The sequence below is a fragment of the Trifolium pratense genome, linkage group LG5 (assembly GCF_020283565.1).
Source record: "Trifolium pratense cultivar HEN17-A07 linkage group LG5, ARS_RC_1.1, whole genome shotgun sequence".
NCBI lineage: Eukaryota > Viridiplantae > Streptophyta > Magnoliopsida > Fabales > Fabaceae > Trifolium > Trifolium pratense.
In genome coordinates, this window is record NC_060063.1 from 2,525,763 (window position 1) to 2,538,440 (window position 12,678).

General features: G+C 33.9%; 1 long non-coding RNA gene across 1 annotated transcript; it reads right to left on the reverse strand.

Annotated features, from left to right (window-relative positions):
• Window positions 1-210: 210 nt before the first annotated feature.
• Window positions 211-1,042, reverse strand: LOC123885289. Its single transcript, XR_006801120.1, has 2 exons — window positions 880-1,042; window positions 211-780 (listed from the first exon to the last, which is right to left on the reverse strand). It is a non-coding gene; the product is annotated as an uncharacterized LOC123885289 (long non-coding RNA).
• Window positions 1,043-12,678: the final 11,636 nt, after the last annotated feature.

Sequence of the window (12,678 nt, forward strand, 5' to 3'; positions counted from 1 at the left end):
GAATCCTAAACTAAGTAATACAAAAACTAACCACACGATGCCAAAGGCTACAAAACAAACACACCCAAAAACTGCATAACCAAAGAATAACAAACAACCAGCAGGTCTATTGTCTAAACCCCCCATGCAACTCAAAAACAAAAAAAAACCACCCACAAGAACAGAACCCAACATTTACATCTTAAATACGATATAATTGTTTTGTCGGAATTGAAACAATATCCCGTGGATACATATTATTTTATTACTTAAAGATATTTTGATACATCTACAATCATAGAAAGTAAATAAATATAAGAGCATATTTTAGTTACAATAGGAGAAATTAAGAGAGTGGAAGACTATCTACATTGTCTTCCACTCTCATAACACAAATACAAGTATTAAATGACTTATTTTACAAGTATTAAATGACTTATAATATGTCATGTTTCATACACCCTCCGTGACAATATATAAGCAAAAATCATCTTTTTAGGTTCATTGTATATTAAATGTATCTGGTCTATATTATAGGTAAGATACATTAATTATGCAATGAACCTAAAAAGGTGATTTTTGTTTATATATTGTCACGGAGGGAGTAGACCTTTTACTAGTGCCAAAAATCATTTTCCCTCATTTTCCCCTATAAAAGTTTGTCCACTCTCTTGGCTCTTGTACTCCAAGGTTGTGCAGATGGAGGGACACATCTACATCGATTAGTAACACTACATTGTGCAACCCAATCATGCTTACACTTAATATCTTTACAGTCAAGGTCATTACGACAGTCATCGACTGTAATTATAATTATAAAACAAGAATGTTATTATTAATTAAAGGGGATATATGTTAGAAGTAAATAAGAACATTTTAGAAGAATGAAAAATGGCTTACGTTTACTGTTTGTTGCAACAAGAAATAAGAAAAAAAAGTAGATCATAATATAAATAAACTTCATAAGTCTAGCAATATATTTTCCCCTTTGCATATAACAAATAGAATATGATTTGATAACTTTATAACACACTTATAGAATTGTAAAGAGAGTCATCATTGATTGTTTAATTTATTTTTTTATATAGAATTGTAAAAATAAAATTCCTAAATTAATTAGAACTAATATAAAATATCTCTTAACTACATGTTTGTGGCCCTAACACACTTAGTAAGAAGGTGGCATAAAAATAATTTAAATTATTAGACATAATTTATATGTTTTAACCTTTCATGATAATGAAAAAAATAATTAATGGTATTATTTCACCATGTATACCTTCTAAACGTTGTGAAAATCATAAGAAAGGAGTTTTGAATTGGATTTTTTGAATTTTTTTTAAAATGACATTTTGTTTTAAAATTGCTCTGAATGGGTTTTGGACTTCTTAACAGGGAGCATTAAACGACGGAAACAATGTTCTACTGTGAATAGAATAAATATGGTTGTATCATCAATCATGCTAAAGATTATAGTATTTTATCACTTGTTCGAGCAAAGCAATTATTTGATTTATCCATTTATTGTTGAATAGTATAGTTGACTTTAGTTTGATGGTTACATAGTTATAGGTGTGGTTGGCATATTCTAGATACCTTATGATATTGCCTTCTCCTCTCCATTGTGTCAAAATTGCTTCTTTAAAACAATTTCAATGTGTTAAAAATATCATTAGCATACAATCCCCTGGATTCCAAGCCCACTCGTAAAGTAGACACGAAGCCTCAAATCAAAGTTTGAATCCCGGCGGAGAGAGATATCCACAATTAATGTCTGACACGTCTCAAATAGAATTATCTCCGGTGGATCGAGGAAATCTATGTGAAAAAATAGAGAGATTATTGCTGCTTTAAAATCTGATGAGAATACTTCAAATCTCCTTTCCTCTTGGGGCCAACTAACTTCTGAGACCATCTCCAATGGTGGTACTTATATTTTTAAGTACTAGTACCTAATAGGTACTCCCATTGGAGCAAAAACAAAATTGTACCTAATAGGTACTAGTTCTAAAATAAGACATAGTACCTAAATAATTTTTGTGGGACCCATTTAAAATTATGTTGAGTTATTGGATAGATGTGCTATTAGTGGGACCAATTTAGAACTTTTGAAGAGGTTTTGGGTTGGAGGGAATGAGTACTTATTATGTACTATTATTAAAAAAATTATAAATGAATGATGTGTACATGTGGGGCCACATAAGTACTCAAAAATGAGTAGCTCTATTGTGGATGCTCTGATACATCTCTTGTTCCGTTTGTTTTCCTCTTAAGAAAAAAAAATAATGTTTCGTTTGTTCATACCAAATTTTGAGCTTAAAGTATATGAGTTTATATGACAACATAAAAATCTTGTTTGGTAAACTTTTTTCACGAGCTTGTAATTTATTTCTAAGGAATTAGCTTATCAATTGTTGTAAAGACGTCGTTTGTTGCTAATCAGAGACACTTTTTAAAAAGGCTTAATTAGTTTATTGGTCCCATAAAAACATTTTAGGTTTTACAATGATCCCTTAAAGAAAAAAATGTCTGGATTGGTCCCTTAAAGAAAAAAATGTCCGGATTGGTCCCTTAAAGACATATATTTTTGCCATATTGGTTCTTTCCGTTAAATTTTAACTCCAAATATAACAAAAAATTCCAATTGTTAAAATTTTAAAAATTAATAAGGTTTTTGGTGGACCACTTACACTTAATGATATCCACAATTCAGTCTACTAAAACTAATGTTTTTTTGTAAAAAATTGACGGAAATGACCAATTGAAAAACATATGTGTCTTCAAGTGTCTCCGTCTCCGAATAGTCTTTAAGCATTCTATTTAAAAACATTATTTATTCAAAAAGTAAAACATTTTAATTTTCAATGCGTTGACTCTACACATTTCCATAAAAAAAATTATATAAACTTACAACTTATACATAAAAATAGGGAAAAAAAAAGAAGAAATCCCATAAAAATAGGAATATAGAAAGAAAAAAAATAATACTCTACGAAAAAAGAAATATAAACAAAATTTTTCATCAAAAAAAGAAAAAAAACATAAACAATTTTTTATTTTTTCTATAAATGAAACATAAACAATATTACTACAAAATTTACTACTAACCGTTAATAATAGTATAATAAAGTTTACTACTAAATTACCCTAAATATTCCTAATAAAACTTCTAATATTTTATTAAAATTATATACTGGAGTATTATTTGTCACTAGAACAAAAAAAAATAATAAATAAATTTACAATAAATAATTAACACAATAATTTCACTTATATTTTAACAATATTATATAACAAATTTTTAAATATTTAATTTTAGGGTATAGAAAAGGAACTCAAGTTTGTTAGGAGACAAGCGAATTTGGTTAAGTTTGTTAGGAGACAAGCGAATTTGGTTGCTCATACTCTTGCTAGGGCGGCCAATGTTTGGGCTAGTTTCCATAGATTTGAGATTATTTATGTATTGAACATTTATTAGTTAATGATATGAATTAAGTTTGTTTGGTTAAAAAAAGAAGAAAAGGAACTCAAGTCTACATGGATGAACTGTCTAAGACGATACCCCTACTATCACTTCCGCCACTTTTCTTCGTGGTTAAATTCTCTATAGAATTATATTCAAACTTGCGGGTTGGAATGGGTTGGAATTATCTTCATACATCCATGTTTGGAAAACAGTTACTATATCTGCGGTGAGGTCTTAAGCTTATTTGGCCAGCCAGGTATAAATCTTCACCTTCAGATTGTTAAGGATAATAGTTTCTCATAAAGTGGCTTATGATGCTTTGGTTTTTTATGTGTAGCTTATGTGAGTAAGTTCATGAAACTTCTAAGCATTTGTTTTTGGATTGTATATTTGCTTTCAAGTTATGGTCTTGGTTTACAGGTTCTTATCCTCTGAGGACAGAGTAGTTCTGAATCATTTTTCCATCTCGGCTTAGTCGTATTGCCTGATCTAAGGTCTTTAGAAATAAAAAATAATGAAGTATGCTTTTACGATGCAAATGTCATCATTTTTTAAAATAAATGTTTAGCACAGGATGATGTATACTAAATGTGTTAGCATCCTTTTTAAGCCACCCATTTTACAATTTTTGTTAAATTTTGTGTAGGGCTATCTAACAGTTGTGAAAGGGGTTTCCATTTTGCTTTCACCCAGTTTAATCTGGTACGGGGTCAGTTCTGATATGAAGTGGTTTCAGCCCCCTCCGATAACAGTTGCGGGTATCCAACCGTGGTCTTCCGGTCCTCCCTACCATATTCAGCGTCAATCACCACTAAACCACAGTTGTTAGGGTTTCCCTTTGAAGGAATAACAACAAACATAATAGAATTCTGTTATCATTCTTTGTTCTCTCTTTTTCTATTTTTTCTCTATCTTTTGGCTCTATCAGAATGTCTTTCAACACTTTGTGGAAGAGGGAAAAAGTGGTCTTGAACATGCGATGTAAATGTCCAGCTAACTAATTTATTTGAGTTAGTTAGGATAACTAGCAGTTATTTGCTAGTTAGTTTTGTTAGTTTGTTCTTACAAAGCTAGCTATATATACACCTTATTATATTGCATTGTAACTGTATGATTGTAATTCAATACAATTCCCCTTTTTTGCTATCTTCTTTCTCTGCTCCATTTTGGAGGTTCTTCTGTTTGTTTGTTATGGTATCTAGAACATGAAGCTGACCTCTCTGCTCAGCCATGGTTTGCAATCAACCTCCACCGGAACCACTTCTGGTGCTCCTAGCTCCGGTTGATTATTCTCAGAATCCCTATTATGTGCAATATAATAAGGTGTATATATTGTAAGCATGAGCTGTACAATATCATTAAGATATTCTTGCTATAATTGCTAATAGATGTTGTAGCTAATCACAGGGATCTGATTAGTTGACAGCCTATGTATATTACAATTAGGAATATTTGTTTTTTCCTTAGTTAGAATATTTCCTATTGTATAGTAAGTTGTAACTATATATTCCACCTCTTGGGTGATGAAAGATATACACAGAAATTATAATACAGTAAGTTCTCACATGGTACCAGAGCAGGACCGATCCTGCCTGTAGCCGAAAAACAATCGAACCGAAAGCCGTATTTCGTATCTACCTTTTCTTTTTCTCGTAACCCTGTTTAGTTTTTCAACGTAAACCTCCATGGAAACCCTAGACAGCCCCACCTCACCCAAACAAATCAAACCCAAATCAGAGCCCTCATCCATGGAAAAACAAAACCCACTACCTCAAATTATTGTTCACCAAGATAATTCTGTTTTCCCAAACAGTGTTATCCAAGATGAGACCAATTACCCATTATGGTCTCAACTCATGGAAATGCGTATCGGTGCTCGCAACAAAGGTGGGTACTTGACCGGAGAAACAAAAAAACCTGCACTCGGAGATCCTAACCTTGGATCATGGATTACGGAGAATCACAAAGTAAGAAGTTGGCTGATTGATTCAATGAGTCCATCACTAATGCAGCGATTTATTCGCCTTCCCACTGCGCATGAAATTTGGGATGCTGTATCGAAAACCTTCTACGACGGATCTGACGAAACTTGCCTCTTCGAATTGAATCAGCGGTCATTTTCAACCAAACAAAATGGTCGACCTGTATCGACCTATTATAATGAACTTGTTGCTATTTTTCAGGAAATTGATCACAGGACTGTTTCTCAAGAGGGAACTGTTGAAGGTGTAGTCCATCTGCATTCTGCAATGGCGAGGCTTCGAGTTCATATATTTTTGAGTGGCCTTGATTCTGATTTTGATCAGGTTCGTGGGGAGATATTAAGAAAAGATCCAAAACTTGACTTAGAGAGTACGTATGCATATGTCAGACGTGAAGTTCAACAAAGGCAGACACTGGGAGGCTCTCGTCCGATCTCTGAGAACGCTGCTATGCTAACCAATCAAACTCGCCATCCTGCTTCTTCGTCAAAGCATCGAAACACTCAACCTACCGTAAAGTCCAGCAGCTTGTTTTGTACTCATTGTGGCGAAACAAATCATTCAAAGCAGGATGTTATCAAATCATTGGTTATCCTGAATGGTGGGATTTTACAAAGAAACCAAGAAAGAAGATTGCTGGGAAAGCTATGGTGACCTCTACACAGGAGAACGAATCCTCACAACCAACAGCAAATGTTGCTCACTCAGGTATTGTTGGTAAGGCACATGTTTTCTCTGCAACCTCAAAGAATAATACTTGGATTATTGATACAGGTGCATCTGATCACATGACTAGTGACTATAGTCAGTTACAATCCCTTTTTCCCTCCCCTCAAACCATTATTTCCACTGCTAATGGTAGTACCTCCCCTATTACTGGTGTAGGGTCTGTAGTACTTTCTAAAAACATTACCTTGGATAATGTTCTTGTTGTGCCAACCCTTGAATGTAATTTACTGTCTGTTAGTCAAATCACATCTTCTCTTGCTTGCACTGTAACATTTTGGCCATCATATTGTGTTTTTCAGGACATTATAACTCGGAAGATTCTTGGTTATGGTGTTAAGCGGGGCAAACTATACTACTTGGAACTGACAGAAGACGAGGAAACAAAATTTAGTCAAGCAAATAAAGCTAGTAGTGAGGACAGAGCAAGAACAACTATTTGGTTATGGCACCGAAGATTAGGACACCTTTCTTTTGGTTATTTGAAAAAATTACAGCCACATCTTTTTTCATCTTTTAATGATTTAGACTTTCATTGTAACACTTGCGAATTGGCTAAGAGCCATCGTGTTCCTTATTTACCAAGTTTGAATAAAAGTTCAAAACCGTTTGCAGTTATTCACTCTGATGTATGGGGTCCTGCAAAGATCCCTTCTTTGTCTCATGCTCGTTACTTTGTTACATTTATTGATGAATGCACTAGAATGACTTGGGTTTCTTTACTTCACCATAAAAATGATGTTTATTTAGCATTTCAAGAATTTCATAGTATGGTTAGTACCCAATACCAGAAGCAAATTCGTGTTTTGCAATCTGATAATGGTACTGAATTTGTCAACACATCTTTTTCCAAGTATCTCAGTCAACATGGAATTCGTCATCAAACTTCTTGTACTTATACTCCGCAGCAAAATGGGCTGGCGGAAAGAAAGAATAGACAACTTTTAGAAATTGTCCGTGCCTCCCTCTTTGGGATGAACATGCCACGTTTCTATTGGGGCGAAGCAATAAAATCCGCTGCTTATCTTATTAATCGAATTCCATCACGAGTCATAAACTTTGAGACTCCTCTACAAAAGATGAATTCTTTACTTTCAGTGCCTCATCTCCCAAATCTTGAGCCACGTGTTTTCGGATGTACTGTTTATGTGCATATTCCTAAGCATCAGCGTAACAAACTCGAGCCGTGTGCAAAACGATGTGTTTTTGTTGGCTACTCTGATTTTCAAAAGGGATATAGATGTTATGACCCTACAACTAAGAAGTTACATGTGACTTTAGATGCTTCATTCCATGAATCTGAATCTTATTATTCTAAGGGAGTTTCTGGACCTTCTCTTCAGGGGGAGAACAATAGTGAAGAGAATGTGTTGGAAGAAATATGGGAAGGAGTTGAACTTAAAGAATTAAATGAGTTGCGTTATCAGAGAATTGAAAAAAGTTCTGATGGTTCTGATGAAATCTTAGATGCTCCTTCCTTATTGAAGCATGTGCCCTCAAGTGTTGAAATTGAGGTTGATTCGGTGATTCTTCCTGAAAATGAGTCAGATGTTCCTACTATTTCTGAGTCAGTATCCGTAGAGTTGCCTACGCTTTCACCATCAACTGCAGAATCAACCGAAAATGTTCTACCACAGGTAACTTCAAGTCCCTTCTTTGATCAACCTAATGAAACAAATGCTCCCATTGATCAAGATATAGCTCCTAGATATCCACACAGATCAAATAAGGGAATCCCAAAGAAACTATATGAACCTGATCCCAAAGCCAAAATTAAATACCCCATTAATAACCATGTATCGTCACATAGATTATCTGAATCATATGCACTTGCTGTTAATCATTTATCCAATGTTATTATTCCTAGTAGTGTGCAGGATGCATTGTTAGATCCAAAGTGGAAAAAGGCAATGAATGAAGAAATGGAGGCTCTACAAAAGAATGAAACATGGGAGCTTGTTCCATTGCCTGAAGGAAACAAGACGGTGGGATGTAGATGGGTGTTCACAGTAAAGCTCAAAGCCGATGGAAGTATTGATAGATATAAAGCAAGATTAGTTGCAAAGGGATATACACAAAAGTATGGGGTTGATTATCAAGAGACTTTTGCACCAGTTGCCAAAATCAATACAATTCGTATCCTTATTTCTATTGCAGCAAATCGTGATTGGCCTTTGCAACAATTTGATGTTAAGAATGCTTTTCTTAATGGAGACCTGGAGGAGGAGGTATACATGGACTTGCCACCAGGAGTTAAGCGTGGTAATTCGTGTAAAAAGGAAGTGTGTAAGTTAAAAAAGTCTTTGTATGGACTAAAACAGTCTCCTAGAGCTTGGTTTGGAAGGTTCTCTTCAGCCATGAAAGTTTTTGGATATAAGCAAAGTAATTCAGACCATACTTTGTTTATAAAGCACCAAAAAGGGAAGGTAACCATCTTAATTGTGTATGTTGATGATATGATTGTTACAGGGGATGATCCTTGTGAAATAAAAGCATTACAAGAATATTTGGCTGCTGAATTTGAAATGAAGGACTTGGGACAACTTAAGTATTTTTTGGGAATTGAGGTTGCAAGGTCGAAACAAGGGATTGTTCTCTCACAACGAAAATATGTGTTAGATCTTTTAACCGAGACTGGCATGCTTTCCTGTAAACCAGCAGAAACACCAATAGAAATGAATCATAAGCTTGGAATCTTCCCACACCAAGTCCCTACGGATAAGGATCGTTATCAGCGACTGGTTGGGAGACTAATCTATTTGGCACACACACGACCTGATATAGCTTATGCTGTAAGTGTTGTAAGCCAGTTCATGCATTCACCAAGTGAAGAGCATATGAATGCTGTTTATCGAATTCTACGATATTTGAAGAATGCTCCAGGTAAAGGATTATTGTTCTCAAAAAATGGTGTTGCTAACATTGAAGGCTATACAGATTCTGATTGGGCAGGAGATCAAACAACTAGAAGATCTACATCCGGATATTTTACATTTGTAGAGGGTAACCTTGTCACTTGGCGAAGCAAGAAGCAAAAGGTTGTGGCACGATCAAGTGCAGAAGCTGAATTTCGAGGTATGGCCCATGGTTTGTGTGAACTGTTGTGGATTAAAAGTGTTCTAAAAGACTTGGGAATCAAGTATGAAGAACCTATGAATCTTTATTGTGACAACAAAGCAGCCATTGAAATTGCGCAAAACCCGGTACAACATGATCGCACCAAACACGTCGAAGTTGATCGCCACTTCATAAAGGAGAACCTCGACCAAAAGATTGTACAATTTCCATTTGTCAAATCTGAAAGCCAACTAGCTGATGTGCTCACAAAAGCTGTTTCAGCAAAGGTCTTTCATGGTGCTATTGACAAGTTGGGCATGATAAATATCTATGCTCCAACTTGAGGGGGAGTGTAAGCATGAGCTGTACAATATCATTAAGATATTCTTGCTATAATTGCTAATAGATGTTGTAGCTAATCACAGGGATCTGATTAGTTGACAGCCTATGTATATTACAATTAGGAATATTTGTTTTTTCCTTAGTTAGAATATTTCCTATTGTATAGTAAGTTGTAACTATATATTCCACCTCTTGGGTGATGAAAGATATACACAGAAATTATAATACAGTAAGTTCTCACATTTGCTATCTTCTTTCTCTGCTCCATTTTGGAGGTTCTTCTGTTTGTTTGTTATGGTATCTAGAACATGAAGCTGACCTCTCTGCTCAGCCATGGTTTGCAATCAACCTCCACCGGAACCACTTCTGGTGCTCCTAGCTCCGGTTGATTATTCTCAGAATCCCTATTATGTGCATCCAAGGGAAAATATTCCCGCTCTTCCGTTGGTTAATCCCGTTCTTGATGGCAAGAATTATCATTCTTGGTCATGATCCATGAAGAAAGCCAATATCATGAAGAACAAGCATCACTTTCTCGATGGATCTTCTCCCATGTCTGCTGATTTTGATCCCACCTATGAAGCTTGGATGCGTTGCAATAATCTGGTACTACTTTCTTGGATTCCAAATTCCATTTCTTCATCTATTGCTCAGAGCATCATTTACTATGACATTGCTGCTCTTGCATGGAATAATCTCAAAACGCGCTTTTCACATGCTGACCGTGTTCGTGTCGCTAGTTTACAACGTGAATTATATGTTTTTCGTCAAGATTCTTTATCATAACTACTTCACCAAGCTTCGTAGTTTGTGGGAGGAGTTCGAGATTTTCAAGCCTATTCCAACTTGCTCCTGCATTGCTCGTTCTCGATGTGAATCCTTGCTTTGATCTCGATGTTAATTAGACTTAATGATCATTATGATGTGGTACCTTCTCATATCTTGCTCATGAAACCTTTCCCAGAGATTAATGCTGCTTTCTCTATGATCATTTAAAATGTCTTGAGATTTTTGTAATTTTGTTGTAAAGCGCGACAATGTTTATGGGCGATTCCCGTTGTTTCTTTCAACACATGTAGAATAATAACAAAATCAAATGACACCATTGCCTATAGCATCTCGCTAAGCAGCAAATCCTTCAACCTCCAAATCTTTAAGAATTGTAATAGTTGCATTATGCATGCTTGAAAGGGTATACGTATTGAATTAAAATGGGAGCTCCATCCAGTATCTTTAGATTTTTTATTACACCATCTTTCAATTTAAATCTCGCCATTTTCAACCAAACAGAATAATACAGAGACTAATCTCGCCATTTTTTATTTGACTTTGAACCCAAAACTTCGCAATTACATAGACGAAAAGTTTTAACTTAAAAAAACTGATTGTATCCTCAAATAGTCTTCCACAAATACACTTTGAGTGGCTACAAAAATACTTTCTCAGATTCTTTCCTTAGATCGAATTCTAACTACATGAATAAAAAAGAAGTTAAAAACCTTGGAGGTCCATGGCCTCTAATGGTCTCTCTTCTAGCTTTGTCTCTGTTCACATAAAATACCAAACTCAGTTTATTTCTTAAAAAAATTTAATGTTGTGTTTGGCGATACCAAATTTTGAGCTTAAAGCATATGAGTTTATATGACAATAAAATTCTTGTTAATTGGTCATTTTTTTCTCACAAGCTTATAATTAACTTACTCACTCCGTCCCAATATAAGACATTTGTAAAATAATATTGTTGTCCCATATTATAAGATATTTTTCAAAGTTTAAGGTGCATTGATTAAATTTTCATAAAAATACCTCAAATTAAATGAAGAGAAATAAAGTATCATCATTTCTCTCTCTTAATAATGGAAATGTAATTTTGAAAAACAAAATGTGTATATATTATTGACAAATGTAATGCATAATTATTTTTTCTTAATTCTTGTATTTTTGTGAAAGAGGTCTTATACATTGAGATGAGGGTAATATTTTTACTATCTGCAACTTATTTTATGTCACAAGCTTATCATTTTTAGGGTTGTAACTATTTTTGTCTAATGCTGTATAAATTTTGAGACCTAAACTTTCAAAACTCAACTCACCGAGTACTAGGGCCCCTTTCCTCTTAGAAACCAAAGGATTATAAACCAAAAACTCAACTCACCAATTTATTTATTTATGCATCTTTGCTAATGAAAAACACTTTTAAAAATTTCATTTAAAATTCATGGCAAAAAAAAATTCATTTAAAATAAATAATTTAAAAAGTTAAAATGTTTCAATTTTTAATACATTTTCATAAAAACTTACATTGCTAATAGTAACATTTCCCTTTAGTTTCTAAAAAAGGTAAAATATGTTTTTAGTCATATTTTTATAGTGAGTTTTAGTCACCGTAAAATAAAATCACTTTGTTTTCATCCTTCTAAAATATTCTTTTGTTTTTAGTTCCTAATGGGCAAAACTTTGACATTTTATTAACATAATATGGACTTATATAGGTTTAACATGATATATAGACATTTTAAACATAAAAATGTTATAACAAAAAAATATCATAATATTGGCATTAACATGTCAAAATTTTGTTGATAATTAAGAACTAAAAACAAAATAATTTTTTATATAGGGATGAAAACAAATGATTATATTTTACGGGAACGGAAATTAAAAGTCGCTAATTTTCTTGTTTCTTTTTCTTGTTCATCCATTAGAGAGGGGTGGTTTAGGATTAATTTGTATCCAAAATCACCCCTCTTGTTCCTTTTTTTTAATTGCGTTTTTACTTAAATAATTGATTTTCACGTATTTTTGAGTTTGTTTGAGTTTTTCATCTTTGTGATTTATTTGTGTTGTTTGACTTCCCGTCTTGGTACGGTGTTTGTTTTGATTCCCGTTATGGTACGATGTTTGTTTTGTTCAAATTTGTAGATTTGTTTTGATCCAGAACCAATACAGATTCAATGACTATAGCGTCTTCAACGTTGCAGATCCTGGGGCATGACTATTCCGGACACTATTTTGTGATATCAATTGTAGGCTTAAAGATAAAGCTGTTTTATCTTATTAACTCGGATGATGTGAGCTATTTCGCAGATTCATAGTTTTTACTCCCTCCATTTTTTTTATAAGTGT